The 20,864-nt window shown below is 40.9% G+C and overlaps 1 pseudogene; it reads left to right on the top strand.

Moving 5' to 3' along the window:
• The first annotated feature begins 4,431 nt into the window (after positions 1 to 4,431).
• LOC118856500 lies at positions 4,432 to 20,084 on the top strand (annotated as a pseudogene).
• The last annotated feature ends 780 nt before the right edge of the window (positions 20,085 to 20,864 follow it).

The raw sequence follows: 20,864 nt of genomic DNA, 5'->3' as shown, positions 1-20,864 counted from the left end.
ATATTAAAAATTGTATTTATGTGTAATTGGGGAAAATATTAAGAAAATTAAAAGTAACAAGATTTTTCTCTTAAAAACGAAAATCAGTATGCTCTCATTTTACCAAAAGGTATCAACTAACGTGATAGCTTGTTATACGTCACGTACCAACCTGTGAGAGCTGCTTGGGATTGGCACAGTTCCTGCCTCCAATGAAGATGGTGTTTGGCATGATTGGCCTGGGGTAATCCAGCAGAAAGTCTGACCTCATAAACCACACAGATCCATGGCTCAGAACATCCACTATTCTCATGTCTCTCTGCAGGAGTTCTGAAGCCAATCGTGCAAAAGATGAAAAAAACAGATGGCATGCCACAGACTGGGGCAAAGTATACAAAATGTTCTTTACCCACTGCAGGAAAGTCATGTGAACATCCTCGGAATATGAGTGCCTTCAGCTGTGAAATCACATGGGATTCCCTGGAAGAAATACACAGGTGGAATGGAGAGATACTGAGCCAGGATAGCTCCACAAGGAACCACAGGATCAGTTAAAACAGCATCATAGTGGGCCTGCTCCAGTGATTTCATCAGTTTCTTATTAAATACTAAGTCAGTACAAAAGCCAAAATGCCTGTCAGCAAAAACCTTCATGGCCCCAGCCATATCAAAGAACTGTTTCAGGAAACGTGCTTTTTTAAAAATTTATTTAACATATTTAGTTTTCAGCATTGATTCTCACAAGAGTTTGAATTACAAATTTTCTCCCCATTTCTACCCTCCCCCCACTCCAAGATGGCGTGTATTCTGGTCGCCCTTTTCCCCAGTCAGCCGTCCCTTCTGTCACCCCACTCCCCAACTAGAAAATAAGATACATAGGCAATGGGGTGTAGAAATTTATCTTGCCCTACAAGAAACGTTCTTTTTCAAAGAGTAAATGGGCATTTTTCTGCTTATTATGAAACTGGTCCTTGGTGAAAGTGACTGGAAAGGTCTTCAAAGTGTAGAATGGCCCTTCTCTGAAGTGCATGGAGAACCCTGGTGTTAGCATGACACTTTTGTGGCCTCCCAGACTGATCTCCTGGACCACTTCATGCATGCTGAGCCAGTAGCTGCCATCCATGGGGATCGCCAGCAGCTTGACCGCTTTGGCAAAGCCCAGGCAGACAGGACAGAAAGCCAGCCCCACCAGAGCCCAGGGAGAAGAATGGAGCCCTTTCACAATCTCTGCAAAGTTCAGGATGTCTAAGAAAGAGTAGAGTCTCTAAACTTTGTCCTTTTCTCTTTCACAACCTTGAAGTTTTATGCTTTATCCTTATCTGGTCATTGTGGAATAAATCAGTGAAATGAAAGATAATTGGAAGAGAGGTTGAACTTTTGGTTTATTACATATATGATTAATCTCTTTAGATTAAGGATTAAAAAACAGTGAATATCTCTCCCTCACCACAGACCTCTTTTTCTCCCTTGTGCCAAAAATGGACCTCATTTTCTGACCTCTCTGGCTTGGGATGGGATCATGGAATCATATATCTTAACTGGGAAGGAACCTAATCCAAACTGCTCATTTAAAGAAGTGAAAACCAAGACCAAGTGAGGTTAGTGGATTTGTTAAGTGTGACACAGACAGCAAGTGACCAAGGCAGGATTTGGACCCAGGCTTGTGATTCATCTCAAAGCCAGGGCTCTTTCTATTCTGACAAGTTCCTTGTTAACTCTGAGTCCTTTAAGACCATGAAAGGGGACTGACTGAGGAATATCTCAACTGCCCAACAGGAAAAGTCAGCAGCAGTTTTAGAGGGGATTCCTCCCTGGGAGCCATCAAGGCGTCCGGTTTAGTCCCCAAACCCAGCTACCTTCCCTGACTTTTATAACAGAAGTTGGGAAAGTTGAGGTGCTGAACTGTATACAAATGCTTCTTTGGCCACTGTTTATGGCCAATATTTGATGCTTGGGCCCCTGCACTTTCTCTTCTTAGGTTATCTTCCATGTACTCTGTAGATATTTTGATAATACCCAGTTATGCACATACTGTCCTCCCTCATTAAAGTATGAGCTTCTTGAGGGCAGGAGCTGTGTTTTGACATCCTTTGTACCCCCTGCCCTGGCATAGTGCCTGATAGAGAGCAAATTCTAATAGACACTTTTACCTGCCTGATACTGCATAGATATTTAAGGGACTGAGGGGAGGCAAGGGCAGAACACTGTTGTGGGTTCTTATAGTGAAATGTTCAGAAATTTTAATTTTAAGGAAAAGCAAATTTCTTTCAAAATCAATAATGGATGTGTCTTACACTTAACAAATATATACATGGTTGGCCAAATAGAAATAATTCAGTGAAGAGTAACACTTAGGCCTTGACATTGGTGCCACATGGGGCTTTTCCTTCTAAAGGGACCTCTCCTTACCTGTTTCATCAACAGATGCTGAGGGTAGAGCAAGGGCTTACGAACTGCTTATAGACTTCTGATGAGAGTAAATATTTTCCGCCACCCTCCCCACCTTCTCCTTCATTATAATCACACTTTCCTGCCTCTTTTGTGTAAGGTTTGAGAAGTCCTTCACAAATATTTTGTTATATAACCTTGTAACAACTCTGGAAGGTAGGTGTGCTCACTGTCCCCATTTTTACAAATGAGAAAAATAAGGCCTGAGAGAGGGTAAGTGACTTTTCCAGGGTCTCACAGTATGTGTCTGATTTGGGATTTGAACTCAGGCCTTCCTGACCTAAGGAACAGCACCAAGCCTGATACATAATATTTGTTGATTAAGAAGTGGCATGCATCCCAGGATAGTGAGGGGAGTTGTGCCTCTGAGGCAAGGAAGACTTCGGGAACCTCTCCTGACAAGGAGAGCCAGACTCAATTGTGCTCAGAAGAGCAGTGGGGGAAAGAAGGAACCAGCACATGCCCGGTGAGTGCAGAAGTAGTGCAGCAGAAAACCCCCACCTGTGGGCACTTAACAGAAGTTTGGAGTTTTGGCTTTGTCTCCAGGCTAGAGAAGAGAACTAAAGATTTGGGGCAAGAGGCACCAGTTCCCATACTCCAGGGCTAGAGGTATTAGTACAAAAAAATTCCCAGGCAAAGAAGAAATAACCCAACCATAGAAACCTATTACGCAAATAGAGATGACCGGGGTTCATCTTGAGAGGAGGATATTGAATTAAAGATACCTCCAAAGAGCAACACTGACGAAAACCTGAAGGGTCAAGTAGTTCGCTGGGAACATGAACAGGCAGCAAAAACAGACTCAGATTCAGACTCAGATTTTGGAATCTTTCTTTGGTGACAAAGAAGACCAAAAGATACAGCCAGAAGAAGTGAACAAAATCAAAGAGCCTACATCAAAAGCCTCCAAAAAAACATGAGCTGGTCTCAGGCCATGGAAGAGCTCAAAAAGGATTTGGAAAAGCAAGAAAGAGAAGTAGAGGAAAAATTGGGAAGAGAAATGAGAGTGATGCAAGAAAACCATGAAAAACAAGTCAATGACTTGCTAAAGGAGACCCAAAAAATACTAAAGAAAATAACACCTTAAAAAATAGACTAACTCAAATGGCAAAAGAGCTCCAAAAAGCCAATGAGGAGAAGAATGCCCTGAAAGGCAGAATTCGCCAAATGGAAAAGGAGGTCCAAAAGACCACTGAAGACAATACTACATTTAAAATGAGACTGGAGGCTGTTGCTGGTGCACAGCCCCCAAAGCTATAGTCAGAGTTGCAGACAGACGTAGACTCTGCCTCCCCGCCCCCTTGCTTGATCCCAGCTGCAAAACAGCTGGGCTGCTCCCCTCCCCTCCACTGCGCTGCCTCTGCCGTAGTAGCAGCAGCAGCTCGGATAGTTTAGCCGTCCTCACTTCAGCGGGACTGGAGGTAGTGGTGGAGGGGAGGTTCTTCCCCACTCACGGACCACAGATTTCCTCCGCACACATAACACACATTCCGTGGATGTGAAGTGTGTGTGCTTCATGGGACTCCCCTCTGCTCCGGGACAAGAGGAGAAGCCGGTGCTACGGTCTTGGGGGGACTCGCTGACTGGAGAGCAGAGCCTGAGCAACAGCAGCTGGAGGAGGAGGAGGAGGAAGAGTGCCGGTGTGCCCCAGCCCCAGTCGTCGCCGCCACCCGGGCGATCAAGGGATCTATGCAGCAGCCTGGGCTCCCTGGAGCCGCTTGAGTACCCGGTGCCCCGCTGCTGCCCTACAGGACTTCATTCAGCTTGATTCTGCAGCCTACGGGGACGTTGCAGTCGCAAAACTGTGCCTGTAGCTACTCCCAAAATACCCGGCTTGTTCTCTAGCCACGCTGAAGACTGCCTCATTTTCATTTCGAATTCTTGAGTCTGATGATGTGAGCTGACCACAGATGCTCTGCCTTGTAATCATTTTGGTGGCTGTAGATATGACCTGAAAACTATATGCCTGGGTTTATAGCTCCTGCATGATTGGCTGGCTGCACCATGGAACCCAAAGTATGGGTGGATGGAGTCAAGAGGATCGTTTGTGGGGTCACTGAAGTCAAAACTTGCCAAGAGGTTGTAATAGCCTTAGCTCAAGCAATAGGTCAAACCAGAAGATACACACTAATAGAAAAATGGAGAGATACAGAGAGGCACTTAGCACCTCATGAAAATCCAATCATTTCATTAAACAAATGGAGCCAGTATGCTAGTGATGTACAATTAATATTATGTGGTACAGGGCCATCTCTTAGTGAGAGGCCAACTTCAGGCAGTGTTGCCTGAATACCTGAGAGAACTTTATTTAGACAAAGCTTGCTGCCCTTGGCTAAACTGAGGCCTCAGAATGACAAATCAATAAAAAGGCAAGAGGCAAAAAGGAAATCTTTGACATTTATGGGAGGTGCCAAAGGACTCATGGACATTTTTGGGAAAGGTAAAGAAACAGAATTTAAGCAAAAGGTTCTCAGTAACTGTAAGACAACAGCAGATGAATTGAAAAAGCTAATCCACCTGCAGACAGAGAAGCTTAAATCCATTGAGAAGCAGCTTGAGTCCAGTGATGTAGAAATAAGATACTGGGAACAAAAATATAATTCTAACCTGGAAGAAGAAATTGTTTGTCTTGAGCAGAAGATCAAAAGAAATGATGTAGAAATTGAAGAGGAAGAATTTTGGGAAAATGAATTATAGATTGAACAAGAAGATGAGAAACAGCTGAAGGATCAGCTTCAAGAGATAAGGCAGAGGATCCTAGAATGTGAAGGCAAATTAAAGGACTATTTGGCTCAAATCCACAGTATGGAAAGTGGTCTCGAGGCAAAAAAAGTTACACCGGGAAGTACAAGAGTCACAGGTCAATGAAGAAGAAGTGAAAGGAAAGATTGGTAAAGTCAAAGGAGAAATTGATATTCAGGGACAACAGAGTCTGAGGTTGGAAAATGGCATTAAAGCTGTAGAAAGATCTCAAGGGCAAGCCACCAAAATGTTACAGGACAAAGAACAGGACCTAGAACAGTTGACTAAAGAACTTCGGCAAATCAATCTTCAACAGTTTATACAACAGATAGGAACAAAGGTCACAGTTCTTCCAGCAGAGCCCATCGAAGTGGAGGCCTCACAGGCAGACATAGAAAGGGAGACAGCATTCCAGTTCAGGTCCATGAAACGGCCTTGTTCATTTCATCTGGCTTTAATCCTGGAGGCATATATGTATAATAATACCCACCACTTTGGGAAAGGACCAGTAAAGGTACCAAGGGACCATACCATTTTCTTCTCTTGGAATAGTGCCAGTGATGTGTGGAGGAAGTATTTCATAAGCCACCGTATCTTTTGTTTTCTCTCCCATCTTGCAAACGCTTGGAGCCATACCCAGTGCACTGATGCAGATGAACAAAGGAATTGTGTTTCTGAATATCAGCAGTGTTGAAGTTTCTGTCTGGCAGCTGTAATAGAAAGCTGTCACTTTTATTTGTAGTATTTTAAAAGCATTAGGAAAAGTATTATTCTGTGTTTATACCTAAATAAAACAGTGACTGAAGAAAATGGAGGAAAAATGTGACTGACTTAAAAATTTAATTCATTCCATTGAATTAGTGGATGTATGAATGTTCATTTTTAATATTTTTTTTTGATGTTGCTTAACTTGTGACTGATTACTTAAAATACTGTATGAACCTGAATGTGTGTGTACATGTGTCCAGACTTCATTCATAACTTTATTCACAATGACAGAAATGTTGTGGGGTGCTCTGTCTTTTGTGTTATTGCTAAAAGAACCACTTCATATGTCTTGTGTGGGTGCTCTTATCCTTTGCTTTAGATACATTGGGGATAAATAATATGACATTAGCTTCATCAATTCATATTTTTTAAATCTGGAGAGTTTAGCCTTCTTTGAGGATTTTCCAACACATGAAGGAGAATGGATGCACGAGATAGATATATTTTTATTATATAGAATGTATATTTCTAAGTTTCTGCCATGTTTCAGACCGTATTGAACAAAAAAAGTCATTGTTGGATATCTTACCAAATAGATTTGAGATGTTATGTAGGTTATTTTTGTCAGCTTTTTTTTTAAATTTCCCCTCATTAACCCATAGGATTTATTAAAATATAATCACAGATTAAGATAATCTCTTCAATGAATGTGACTAAATGATGCCTCCTTTTAAAAGCCCACTTCTGAAGTAGGGCCTACTAAAACAGATACTATGAATGTTACTCCCTGGATATAGTTGATTACATAGATGCTGGGTCACTCTGCCTTTTTAATCACTTAGGCAAAGAGAAAGGAAGTGGGGGTCACTAGGTCCTACTAAGGAAAGAAAATTGATATGAATTCAGCACCTGTTTTTAATTTTTTAGAGTATTACTGACAGGATACCATATGTTTCAATTTATATATCCCACTTAATAAAAACCAAAATAGTGTCATTTCACACACACATACACATACACAGACACACACAGAATAAATGACTGCCTAAAATTGACAACTAATACCCTAATGCATGTTACTTGTTAGCACTTTTACATTCCCTATGACCAAAATCTAACATTTCATAAAGCATTAATCTAAAAGATAATGAATTTTTTTAAATTTGGAAAATATGCACTCTGTTCTACTTCCTCAAGACAATAAAAACTTATTTCAGGTTGTTTTTAAAAGTTAACAGATTTTGGCTTGTTCACAAAAGGAAATTTGGATCTTAAGTTTTAAAATATTTGAGTTTTCTTTGATATCACAAACCCATGACAATTGAAGCTTCCTAAGAGAAAGTGAAAAAGGCCATGAATATACATAGGTTCTTTATTTGTTCATTCTTTCCAGGGAAATTAAATCCTTGAAGCAACATTATTTTCAATGATTCAGGTAAATTGGAAAGTATCAAATATTCTCCTTAGCTTTTACCTCTCCAAAATGAATCAGTGCTTGTATCTGATATTTGCCACTGTTACTGAAAACAATTCACTACATTTTTGTCAATGACCTGGACATTGTTTGGGCCCTCGCAATTTTGCTCTCAGTTTACGTGATTATCTTTTCATTCAGAACTTTTTTCTTTTTAATTAGAAAATTGGGAATATTTTAAAAGTCATTATTTGGGGATTCTGTTTCAACAAAAATATTGGAAGAGGTACACCCAAATATATGCCTTACTACTTTCTATTTAGAGACCTCTTATTCACAAGGAAAAGTCTTTTTGATGAATACAAAATGTAATTTAAAGTATTCTGAGTGCAGTAAAAGAATACATAGAAATTGTTTTAAGAAGTTCAAAGAAAAGGGAACCTTGAGAGTGGCATAAAATCATGAAAGATTTTTGATTCTTCTGGGAACATGGACACAAGACTCTTTCTCCTTGTTATCATATTCAGAAACATCAGCATTCCTTTCCGGATAATAAGTATAAATCATGGAGTAGCCATGTATTTAAATCTGCCTCATGGCTCCACACGTATAAGGAGGGACCCTTCTTTAAGCTTAAATGTAAAGTGGAAGGGAGGTGGTAAGAATCCATTTTCCTACCTAGATAATCTGGAAAACTTTGGATCCCAAGCCCAGTCATTTAATCTGCCATGAATGAAAATGGCCACATCTTTGGCTATATTGAAGGGAAAACAAATAACTTGCAAACTTGAACAACATACATTACAGAATTTATGTTTACATGCTTTTTATATTTTGTGATATTTAATGTTATACAATATTTTAATGCTACAGATTGCCTTCAAATTTGTGTTTTACTAAAACTTTCAGAAAGAGGGAACTGCAAGATCTTTTCTACTAATGACTAAATGGAAAAAGCATTGGCATACTTGCCTTTGGGTGTCTCTTATTCAATGAAAATTGCCAATACATGTGCCTAAGTGGTTTTGTTGTGCTTATAAAGAGATTTTAGTTCACCAGCATCTGCTTTTCCTTTCAATGCACAGGGGACTTGTGTAATTTCAGTTAGCATTAATGGAAGTTGCACATATAAATCTCTTGTTCATTAGTACTAATAATCATTAGGTCATGTGAGTAATTCTTTAATCTAAGGTGAAAAAAGACTAACAAAAGGAATAATGGGATTGGTGAGGTGAAATTAGAAATGTGTTAAAGAAGGTGCAAAATTTGGGACCATTTCACAACTAAATATGGTATCTGTTTTAAAAGCTAACTTTCTTTGTGCATAAGAACAAATGGTCTTCAGATAAAATGATGTGAACATCATTCCAAGGTTTAGAGCTATGATTGATCTGAAATGATCTAAAACTTTTGATTTCAGAAGGTGCAGAGGAAGTGGGACAATGGACAAATTTCTAGTGTTCCTTACCTTTACATAACTGTGCCTTAATTACCTATGTAAATAAAATGGTTTTAATATCCTCCCCTCCCCAAGTTGTTTATGATAGCCTATATTGTATTAAAATAGCAAAGAAGTGTTACTTTTATATTATGTCCATTCAAAAAAAGAAACATTGCATATTTATACTATTTGCTACAGTATTTCAACATTTTGAATAAAGGCCATCAGCTGTATGGAGAAGACAAAACAATCACTATTTATTCAGTATTACTGCTTTATGTTTTCAGAATGAAGCTTTCAAAGCTAATACAATGATTGCTTGAAAGCTGCATTAGCTGTTTCAATGCATTTTATATATTTTTAGAAACCAAAATGAATGCAGATAACTATTTAGTATGTTAAACCAGCAGAAATACAATGGCAAAAAATATACATGTTATAAATATATCTATATGTATGTATAGGGAAAGGGGAAAGATTTTAAAATAGGTTTACAACCAGATATGGTATCCGCCCGAAATATAATTTCTCATATTCCTCTTCTTTGTTGTAAGGTACTTGATTAGATGATTTCAGTTGCTGCTGCTTTACACAGAAAATGCCATGTTCACTAAGTGTGAATACAGGAAAACAGCTTTTTTGTGTTGCTTTGCTTAAATACAAATCACAGTTCTGTAATCTGTACTATATGTAATTATTCTTTTCTTTTGACTGTCATTTCAAAAATGTATATTTTCTGATTATTATCCTGAATTGTTAATGCTATAAAAAAGGATAAATATCCAATATTCTCCTATATAATAAATTCCCATGACTAAAAGAAAAGTTACACTGGAGCAAGTGGAAGCTAGTCACTTTATGAGAAATCAAGATATTATAAAAACAGAACCAAAGGAATGAAAAAGTTGAAGACAATGTGAAATATCTCATTGGAAAAACCACTGACCCAGAAAATAGATCCGGGAGAGAGAATTAAAAAATTATTGGACTACCTGAAAGCCATGATCAAAAAAGAGCCCAGATATCATCTTTCAAGAAATTGTCAAGAGAACTGCCCTGATATTCTAGAGCCAGAGGGAAAAATAGAAATTGAAAGAATCCATCTATTGCCTCCTCAAATAGATCCCAAAAAGAAAATTCCTAGGAATATTGTCACCAAATTCCAGAGCTCCCAGATCAAGGAGAAAATACTGCAAGCAGCCAGAAGGAAACAATTTGAGTCTTGTGGAAACACAATCAGGATAACACAGGATCTAGCAGCTTCAACATAAAGGGATCAAGGGGCTTGAAATATGATACTCCAGAGGTCAAAGGAGTTGGGATTAAAACCAAGAGTCACCTACCCAGCAAAACTGAGTATCATGCTCCAAGGCAAAATATGGATTTTCAATAAAATAGAGGACTTTCAAGCTTTCTCAGTGAAAAGACCAGAGCTGAATAGAATATTTGACTTTCAAACACAAGAATCAAGAGAAGCATGAAAACAAGAAAGAGAAATCATAAGGGACTTACTAAAATTGAACTGTTTGGTTTACATTCCTCCATGGAAAGATAATGTGTATAGTTCACGAGACCTCAGTATTAGGGTAGCTGAAGGGAATATAGACAGAGGACACAGGGTAAGTTAAATATGAAGGGATGATACCTAAAAAAAATAAAATCAAATTAAGGGATGATAGAGAAATATATTGGTAGAGGGTGAAAGGGAGAGATAGAATGGGGTAAATTATCTCTCATAAAAGTGGCAAGAAAAAGCAGTTCTGTTGGGAGGGAAGAGGGGGCAGATGAGGGAGAATGAGTGAATATTGCTCTCATCAGAACTGACCAGAGGAGGGAATAACATACACACTCAATTGGGTATCTTACCCCATAGGAAAGAAGGAGGAAGGAGATAAAAAGGGAAGGATGATAGAACGGAGGGCAGATGGGGGAGGAGGTAATCACAAGCAAACACTTTTGAAAAGGGACAAGATCAAGGAAGAAAAGTGAATAAAGAAGGAGAAAAATATAGTTAGTCTATGATGGAAGGATTTTACATAATGATACACATGTGGCCTATGTTGAATTGCTTGCCTTCTTAGGGAGGATGGTTGGGGAGGGAAGAGGGGAAGGCATTTGAAACTCACAGTTTTATAAAGCAGATGTTAAAAAAGAGTTTTTGCATGCAATTAGGAAATAATATATACAGGTGATGGGACATAGAAATCCATCTTGCCCTAAAAAAAAGTAAGGGAAAAGGGGAAAGGGGGCAGTGAGGTGACAGAGGGGAGGGCTGACTGGGGAACAGAGCAATCTGAATATATGCCATCTTGGAGTGGGGGAGAGGATAGAAATGGGGAGAAAATTTGTAATTCAAATTCTTGCAAAAATCAGTGCTGAAAACTAAAAATATTAAATAAATAAATAAATAAATAATCCTCATCTTAATAGAAGATTTGACATACAAGATCCAAGAGAAACGTAAGGTACAAACTAAAGACTGACTATAAGGGATTCATAAGAACAGGTAGCTTCCCTTTTATATAACATAAAAGTTAAAATGTATGTCTAACATTTTTATTAAAAATTGTCGAGCTCATAAGAAAGAGGGGGATAAACCTGACTATGATATGAATTTAAAAAGCAACACTATTTAGAAACAACTAAAAACAGTAACTATTTTACACAAAAGAAGTACAAGAAGAAGAAAGGATACTGAGGATTTAGATGGGGAGGAGGGCTGGTCATTCTGGTAACCTACTTTCATCAGGAATGGGTTTAAGAGGAAACAAGGGGCACCTAGGTGGCACAGTGAGTAGAGCACTGGCCCTGGAGTCAGGAGGACTGAGTTCAATTCTGACCTGAGATGCTTCACACACTTACTAGTTGTGTGACTTTGGGCAAGTCACTTAACCACAATTGCCTTCCCGTCTCCCATGCAAAAAAAGTGGCATGTAGGGGGAGCAGAGCCAAGATAGCAGCAGAAAAGCAGGGACTTGCTTAAGATCCCTCCAAATGCCTGTAAAAATGGCTCTGAAAAAATTCTAGAGATGCAGATCCCACAAAATAGCAGAGGGAAACAGATCTGCAGCCCAGGAGAACCTGGATGGTCACCAGAAAGGGTCTATTACACGGTGCTGAGAGCGGAGGGCAGCTCAGATTGGGCCGTGCTGGGACAGACCAGACCCAGGGTCAGCTAGCCTTGAATAGGCCTTGGGATCATGAAACAGCGAAGTGTGGCAGTTCCCAGACTTCTCAAGCGACAAATGCCAAAGAACAGGTTGGGGGAAACTGCAGGATCAGGTTCAGAGATGTCCAGCCACCAGCCTGGGGGTGGAGGAGGTCATGCAGCAGTGGCCATAGCAGCAGCAGGAAGCTCCTGAGGCTGCCACCTGAGCTCCAGCATCAGCAGCGTCGAACTCTAGATACCTTTTTTGGAATCAAGAACCAAGAGAAACATAAGGTACACACTAACTACTAACTATAAGGGATTCAGAGGGCTTTGTGGGCACAAAGGTAGATTCTCTTGCTGTGCCCTGCTCGAATCTGAATTGCAGTCCTGGTTGGTGGTTCTTGGAGAGGGAGGAGCGCTGCTGTGACAGAGCCTGGGGTGACGCTGGAGTGGAAGTAGCTCTGAAAACAGCAGAGATTGGTACCTAAAGCTTGGGACAAAGTACTCTCTACTCTACAAGCAGTCATATCCTGACTAAAGGCTCAAGGATCAAGTACTTGGTTGGGAACATGAACAGGCACCGAAAATGAACTCAGACTCAAACAGAGACTCAAACTCAAACTCAAACTGTAGATTCCTTTTTTTTGGTGACAAAGAAGATCAAAACATACAGCCAGAAGAAGTCAACAAAGTCAAAGAGCCTACCTCAAAATCCTCCAAGAAAGATATGAATTGGGCTCACGCCATGGAAGAGCTCAAAAAAACATTTGGAAAAGCAAGTAAGAGAAGTAGAGGAAAAATTGATAAGAGAAATGAGAGTGATGCAAGAAAATCATGGAAAAACAAGTCAAAGACTTGCTAAAGGAGACCCCAAAGATACTGAAGAAAATAACACCTTAAGGAATAGACTAACTCAAATGGCAAAAGAGATCCCAAAAAGCCAATAAGGAGAAGTATGCCTTGAAAGGCAGAATTAGCTAAATGGAAAAAGAGGTCCAAAGGACCACGGAAGAAAATACCACCTTAAAAATTAGATTGGAGCTACTGGAAGCTAGTGAATTTATGAGAAATAAAAATATTATAAAACAGAACGAAAGGAATGGAAAAATGGAAAACAATGTGAAATATCTCATTGGAAAATCCATTGACCTGGAAAACAGATCTAGGAGAGATAATTTAAAAATTATTGGACTACCTGAAAGCCATGATCAAAAAGAGCCTAGACATCATCGTTCAAGAAATTATCAAGGAAAACTTCCTTGATATTCTTGAACCAGAGGGTAAAATAGAAAATGAAAGAATTTGCCAGTTGCCTCTTGAAAAAGATCCCCAAAAGAAAAGTCCTAGGAATATGATAACCAAATTCCAGAGTTTCCTGGTCAGGGAGAAAATACTGAAAGCAGCCAGAAAGTAACAATTTGAGTATTGTGGAAACAGTCAGAATAACACAAAATCTAGTAGCTTCCACATTAAGGGATTGAAGTGAGTGGAATATGATTTTCCAGAGGTCAAAGGAGCTAGGATTAAAACCAAGAATCACCTACCCAGCAAAACTGAGTATAATGTGCCAAGGCAAAATATGGATTTTCAATAAAATAGAGGACTTTCAAGCTTTCACAATGAAAAGACCAGAGCTGAATAGAAAATTTGACTTTCAAACACAAGAATCAAGAGAAGCATGATAAGGTAAACAAGAAAGAGAAATCATAAGGGACTTACTAAAGTTGAACTGTTACATTCCTCCATGGAAAAATGATGTGTGTAATTCATGAGTCCTTCTCAATATTAGGGTAGTTGGAGGGAATATAGACAGAGGGCAGAGGATGAGTTGAATATGAAGAGAAGATATCTAAAAAAATAAAATAATATTAAGGGGTGAGAGAGGAATATATTGAGAGAGGAAGAAAGGGAGAAATAGAATGGGGTAAAGTATCTCACATAAAACTGGCAAGAAAAAGCAGTTCCATTGGAGGGAAGAAGGGGTAGGTGAGGGGGAATGAGCGAATCTTACTCTCATCAGATTCAACTTGGGGAGGGAATAACATAAACACTCAGCTGGGTATCTTGTTCCGAAGGAAAGTAAGGGGAAGGGGATAAAAAGGGGGGATGACAGAAGGGAGGATAGATTGGGGGAGGAGGTAATCAAAAGCAAATACATTTGAAAAGGGACAGGGTCAAGGTAGAAACCTGAATAAAGGGGGACAGGATAGGATGGAAGGAAATATAGTTAGCCTTTCACAACATAAGCATTGTGGAAGTGTTTTGCATAATGATACATGTGATATCTATGTTGAATTGCTTGCCTTCCTAGGGAGGATGGGTGGGAAGGGAAGAGGGGAGAAAATTTGGAACTCACAGTTTTAAAAGCAGATGCTTAAAAAATTATTTTTTTTCATGCAGCTGGGAAACAAGATATATAGGGAATGGGGCATAGAATTCTATCCTGCCCTACAAGAAAGTAAGGAGAAAGAGGATGGGGGCGGGGGGAGGAATGGGATGAAAGAGGGGTGGGCTGACTGGGGAACAAGGCAATCAGAATATATGCCATATTGGAATGGGGGGAGGGTAGAAATGGGGAGAAAATTTGTAACTCAAAATCTTGTGGAAATTAATGTTGAAAACTAAAATATTAAATAAAATATATACAGAGAAAAAAAAGAAGTGGCATGTAGGTTTTGCTTTAAACGCTGTCCTGTGATGGAATGGACTACCCTCATAGGCTGTGGGTGATTCTCTGGAAGTCATAACGGAAACATGGCTATTTCTTAAGAGACTCAAAAGAATGGTTTGTAGATGGATGAATGGCCATGGCTGGGCTGCAATATGGACCCTTGAAGAAATTATCCATTTCTGTGAAATCTCACATCTATTGAAGAATTTAGGACTGAAGCATCACTGACACTTGTTCTGTCTTTTGGACCAGTCTGGCTGAAGGCCTGGCATTTTGTAGCTGTGAGCCAAGCATCAGCCCCATTAGAGAAGACATCATTTGGATGGCCTCGGTCCACTGACTCACCACCTTTGGGCACTCACTCATCAGTGCTGGTGTTTCCTCTCTCTTACACCATCCATCATTTTCCACCATCTTATATATGGAGCCCTCATCTCCTCGAGGGCAGGGACCAAAACTTATGTTCAATTAATTCAACTTGACAAGCACCGGCTGTGTGTTAGGGCCGGTGCCTGTTGTATGTTTGGCGTACAAAGACCGAACCGAAAGGGCACCTGCTTAAGGAGCGACACACTAGAAAGGATGTGGGGCCAAGCCTGGGCACGTCAGTAACACAAAGAAGATGGAACAGATCTGTTTCCACAGGTGGATCAGGGGTGATACCAAGAGGGAGAGCCTATGACCAACTGGGGAGGGGGAAGATCCGGAACAGGCTTCTGGCACATAGGCTGTACTTTCCACAAAGCTGGTAGGCAGTGTATTACCGAGATGGGGGCTGTCTGTGCCAAGGTGTGGAGATGGAGCATGGATGGGGTGGAAGGGAAGTAAAGAGCATGAGTTTAGCAAGTAGGACAGAGGGCGTGGAAGAGGAATCAGAGGAAAGGGAATTGGCAAGGTCAGTGGGAACCATATTGCACATAATAGACACTGCATAAGTCTCTGGTGAATTTGGAATGCTTATTTCCTCCCTGCATTCTCTATATTCCCTGTAAAATGAGAGGGATTTGAGCTGGACTTGATGCCTGCCTCCAGCTCAAAATCTAGGAGCCTCGGATTCTCTAATTTCTTTTAAATAAGAGGGGTGCAGTAGACATTTGTTGAATGAATCAAAAAGTGTCATCCTTGAAGTACCCCTTAGGTTGGGCTTTGGTCAGCTCCAGACTATGTTCAATGATCTGAGATAGCATATCTTCAAAAGAAATAATAACTTGTATGTGGCAGCAAAGCCCCTAAGTCATCATAGGAACATCTGTGTTTTTCCATTGTGCCTATTGATTGTGACTCCATGGTCCCTCCCACTATAAGGAGCACTTGGTTATTTTCCCTTTGTGAAACATTTGCCTATGATCTGTTTCCCCAAGTGGATCTGGGTCCCGACTCAGAAATTCTGTCTAAAGTGCAAGTCTATGGTTGAATCTCTCGAAACTAGAACACACACACAGAGGTTGATTGCAGAACCTCATTTCATAGGAGGGTATAGAAGGAGGGCTCAGATGTTTTCCTTTCTGTCTCAGTGGTCCCAGTGCCTGGCACGTAGTGGGGACTAAATTAATGCTACGCATTTAGCATATGGATCGATATGACAGGTTTATTCTGCAGGTTTATTCTGCAGGATTGCCGGGAGTCAGGTCTTATCAGTTTTATTATCTCCATTTTGCACGTGAGGAAACTGAAGTGCAGAGCAGTATAGTCAGTTGCCCCTGGCCACAGAGCAAAGACTGAAGGTGAGATTCCAACCTAGGAGTTTCCAATTTCAGCACTAGCTCTCTCTGTCCACTAGGGCACCTCCATGCAATGCTGTTTCCCTTAGAAGACTTGCCTTGTGTTTCTAGAACCCAAGAGGGAGCTGGAAAATTAATCCAATGCTTTCCTAGTTGCTGGACAATGGACATAATGACCAGAGCTTCCAAGTCACCATTAAGAGCCCTTACAGCTCTAGGATTCTGATGTTTAATTTGCCAACTGACCTGGTGTCAACATATTACTAGTGAGAATCGATGGGCAAGAGGAGGCATAAGGGAATCATCCAGGAAATGTTGGCCAATTAAACAAGGCAGGCCACTCTTCTGGTGAGAAGCCCGGATCAAACATCAATGAATAACCCCCAAGCTTCTCCAGTGCTCCTGAAGTATTAGTAGACCTAAAGAAAGGCCTGGATTCACTTAGACAGCAGCAATATTTCTAGGAAGACATGGGCAAGAATCATCCTGGATGAGCAAAAAAGGAAGAGTGTGATATGAGCTAGTGGAGGGAAGGTGTGGCCCAGACCACACAATGTCAAATATAGTCTTATCTCTCCCACTTCCATGAACAGAACAACCTCCCCTGGCATTCCACTGCTCAGCTTTCCACACCACACTGCCAGGTCTAAGATGATCATCTCCTTGAATGCAGAGATCACATTTCTTTGATGTTCATACCCCCCAATCGCCAAGATCCATCCTGACCTGCAGTGTCACATTCTCAAACACCGATAGGATGTCCTCACCTGAACATCCCAAAGACATCTTAAACTCACAATGTCCAAAACAGAAGTAGTTCTCTTCCCCCCGCCAAATTCCCACTTTAAACTCCCTTTTACTTTTAAGGGCACCACTGTTTCCTCCCCCCAAGCACACAGGCTGAAAATCCAGTTGTTATCCTCAACTTCTCCCTCTGTAATTCACCCCCTATTACCAATTTGTCATCACGTCCTCTCAGTTCTACCTAAGAAGCATCTCTTGGATATTCCCCCTTTGACCCCCCCCCACTCTGCTATAGGCCCTTCTCACCACATTCAAAGCCCTTCTTCACCAGCCCCCTCATACCTTTCTAGCCTTCTTACACATTATGCTCCAAAACATACTTTTAGATCCAATGACTCTGACTTTCTGATTGTTCCACAAAAAACACCTTCCATTTCTCAGCTCTGGGAATTTTCTCTTGCTGTCCCCAGTGCCTGTAATGCTCTTTTTCCTTTGCTCCACCTTCTGACCTCCCTGGCTTCATTTATGTCCCAAACAAAATCCCACCTTCTCCAGGAAGCCTTCCTTAATTCTTTTTACTGCTCTTTTCATTATCTCTGCATATGTATGTTGTCTCCCGCCTCAGACAGTGAGCTTCTTGGGGGCAAGGACTGTCCTTTTGTCTTTCTTTGCACATCCAACACTTTGCACAGTCTGACACATAGTAGGCTTTTGATAAAAGCTTATTGATTTGACCTGACATCACCTCAAGAGCCCAACACAATGCCTTGTACAGAGTAGAGAGTTAATAAATACCATTTGGATGAACAAACAATCTACAAATTGCTGACTGGCCACTCTACTCCCTCCCTCCCCATGCTAAGCACTTCCCTGTTGCCATCTCCTACATCCTCATCTCCCCTCTCCCTTAGAGACAGTAGTATAATCACTCATGGAGACCCTGGACAGAGGTTCAGGAAACTGTCCCCCACACACTTTGTGATCTTGGCTAAGTCACTGAATGTCTCCAGCTCTCAGTGGCCTCATCTGAAAAACCTGATGTTCAATTAGATCTACTAGAAGATTTCTTTCTAATCTTGAACCTTGAATGCAGATTGAAGCATTCTTTTTTACTTTCTTTTTCTCTTGTGGGTTTGTTTTTGTGGGTTTTCTTTTGCAAGATGGCTGATGTGGAAATATATTTTCCATGACTTCACATGTATTGCTGCTATCATATTGCTTGACTTCTCTAGAGGTGAAAGGAACAGAGAGAGTTTGGAAATCAAATTTTTAGAAAAAGAATGTTAAAATTTTGGTTGGTATGTAATTGGGAACTATGTGACTAAATAAACAAAAATATATGAAATAAAGATTTTTTTCTGTTGTAAACTTTTAGGATTGGTCCCATCTTGCCTGCTCAAATTGATCTCCTGTTCTTCTCAACACAAACCTTTTCTGAAAGGATCGTTTGTCTAGAGTTGGAATAGATAATCTAGTCCAATCCCCCCATTATATGGATGAGGAAACTGAGGCCCCAAGAGAAGTGACTTAACAAACATCACTGATAAAGTAGCAGAGCTGGGATTAGAAAGTAGGTCATAGATCCCAAGAGAATAGATAGAAAGAGTGTTGGAAAGGACCTCAGAGAGCAGCAAGTCTAAGTTCCTCATTTGGCCCATAAGGAAAATGAGAACCAGGTAGAAAATGTGAATTCCTCAGGTCATTCAGCGAGTGTGTAGCAGAGACAGAACATGGACCTGGATCCTTCAATCCATGGTTCTTACTATTCTATTCCTTCCTTCATTCCCTTGTGGCCTCCTATCTCCCTCCCTTGTCTCCTTCTTTCTTTCATTCCTCCCTCCTTCCTTCTCTCCCTCCCTCCTTCCTTCCTCTCTCCTGTTCAATTAAGCTAGGTTAGGTTCAAATTCGGATTCGCAGGGGCAATAAGACACACTCCCAACAGAGTAAAGTTTTTTTTTAGTGAAAGACAGGGGAAATACTCTTTTAACCCTGCAAGCACATTATTTAACAATTCCTACTGCACAGTTAACACAGTGACAAAGATGGAGATGCAGACACACAGAAGCAACACCTGTTCAGAGGAATACCGCTGCTCAAGGTTTCTCTAAGCTGGGGAATCCCTCTCTTTTCTACAAAGGCAGTGACAATGACAAAAGACAAACACACACAACATACAACATACACTTCACATTCAGCACCTGCACCCAAGGCTTCTCCTAACCTGGGAAACCCCTTTACAGCCTCTTTGTTGGTCCTTCTGAACGTAATCCCAGGCAAAGCGTCCTTTCCATGGGCGAGGTTCCAATGTGCCTGTCCCATGTGATGACTTTTATAGGACCCTGAAAAAAGAAAGTTTTTTTCCCCTCCAGAGAGAGGAGCCACCCCCACCCCCTCATTCCTAAGAACTGGCTCTTAAGGAATGTTTCTCCAGTGGGAGAGGAGTTATTTCCTATCCTTTGTCTTAGGAGTTTCCTGTTCTTTGTTCAGGGCTTATCAGTCTCCAAGGGGGAGAGTCTAAAGGTCTGCAAAGGAGGCAGGGACCTTGACACATATGTGCTGGGCTTACACTGTAATATGGAGGATCTTCTCTAATGATTTATTATTCATCCCCCTTCTTCCCTCCTTCCTTTTTTCTATCCTTCCTTCCTTCGTTCCTTCTTTCCTTCCATCCTTCTGATATTCCTTCATTCTTCCACTCATTCCTTCCTTCCTTCTTTCCTTCCTCCCTGTCTTCCTCCCTCACTCCTTTCCATCCTTCTTTCATTCCTTCCTTTTTTCCTTTCTTCCTTCCTTCCTTTCTTCTTTCCTTCCTTCCTCCTTTTCTTCTTCCCTCACTCCTTTCCATCCCTCTTTCCTTCCTTCCTTCCGTCCTGGTCCCCCACTCCTGCAAGGCAATGTCCTGGTTGTTCTCTTAGTTGGAAATGCCACCTCTGTCTTTCCTGGAATACAGTCAGTCAGTCAGTCCTCTGGATCAGCAGACATGCACCAGTTCAGGGGACAAGCATCTCCTCTATCCAGAACAGCAATTGGCTGAAGCGGTGATGGGGAAAGGCACCATCCACTAATTCATTCCAATGCATGTCAGTGCCAGCCACCAAGCATTAACCAGACATCCATCGCTGGCACGGCCTAGACAGAGGTAGGAGATAGAAGAGTCCAAGAAAGCAAAAATGATAAACCTGTTGAAGTCTTTTCCTTCGTTCACAGTTTATTCCTCCAATGAAGGCCATGTTGGGCATGATGTACCTGGGATACTCAAAAACAAAATAGTATCTCAACAGCCAAATAGATCCTTGTCTATAGAGGATTGGTAGGTTCACCTCCTATATGTGTGCATCATTTCTGAGTTGGAGATGGCAGATTAATTGACCACTGATGAGCAGAATCCCCTTTCATCCTGGGTACCTTCAAGAGGTATGAGAGTAGCCCCCGTTAGTGATCCTGTGACTGACAACTATAGAAACCTTCATGACCCTGGGATTGGCAACTGCCTCTCTTGATGGGCTCCAGCAGCTACCTGGCTCCAGTGCCTCTTGGTGCCTATTTGGGGAATCCAAGAAAGACTCCAGAATGACTTTTTTCTTATTTTAAAATGAGTTTTTATTGATGTCTATATCAGTAAGGCAAGATTCACAATATCGATGGTGACCATGAATATGCCTGTATTGTTCAGAATCACAAAATATAAAAGATTCTCTACACAGAAGGCAGAAGTAAAACATTTATTCAGACACCAGAGGATCAAATCCTCAAACTGAGGATTTGACATTTTGGCAATTTGACATAGCAGTAATTGTATCCCAAAACCAGTAATTCCACTTCACTATAACAGCAAGGAAATTAAA

Source organism: Trichosurus vulpecula, chromosome 7, assembly GCF_011100635.1.
Source record: "Trichosurus vulpecula isolate mTriVul1 chromosome 7, mTriVul1.pri, whole genome shotgun sequence".
NCBI lineage: Eukaryota > Metazoa > Chordata > Mammalia > Diprotodontia > Phalangeridae > Trichosurus > Trichosurus vulpecula.
Note: the sequence above shows the minus strand (reverse complement) of the source record. Positions and strands in the feature narration are given on the sequence as shown.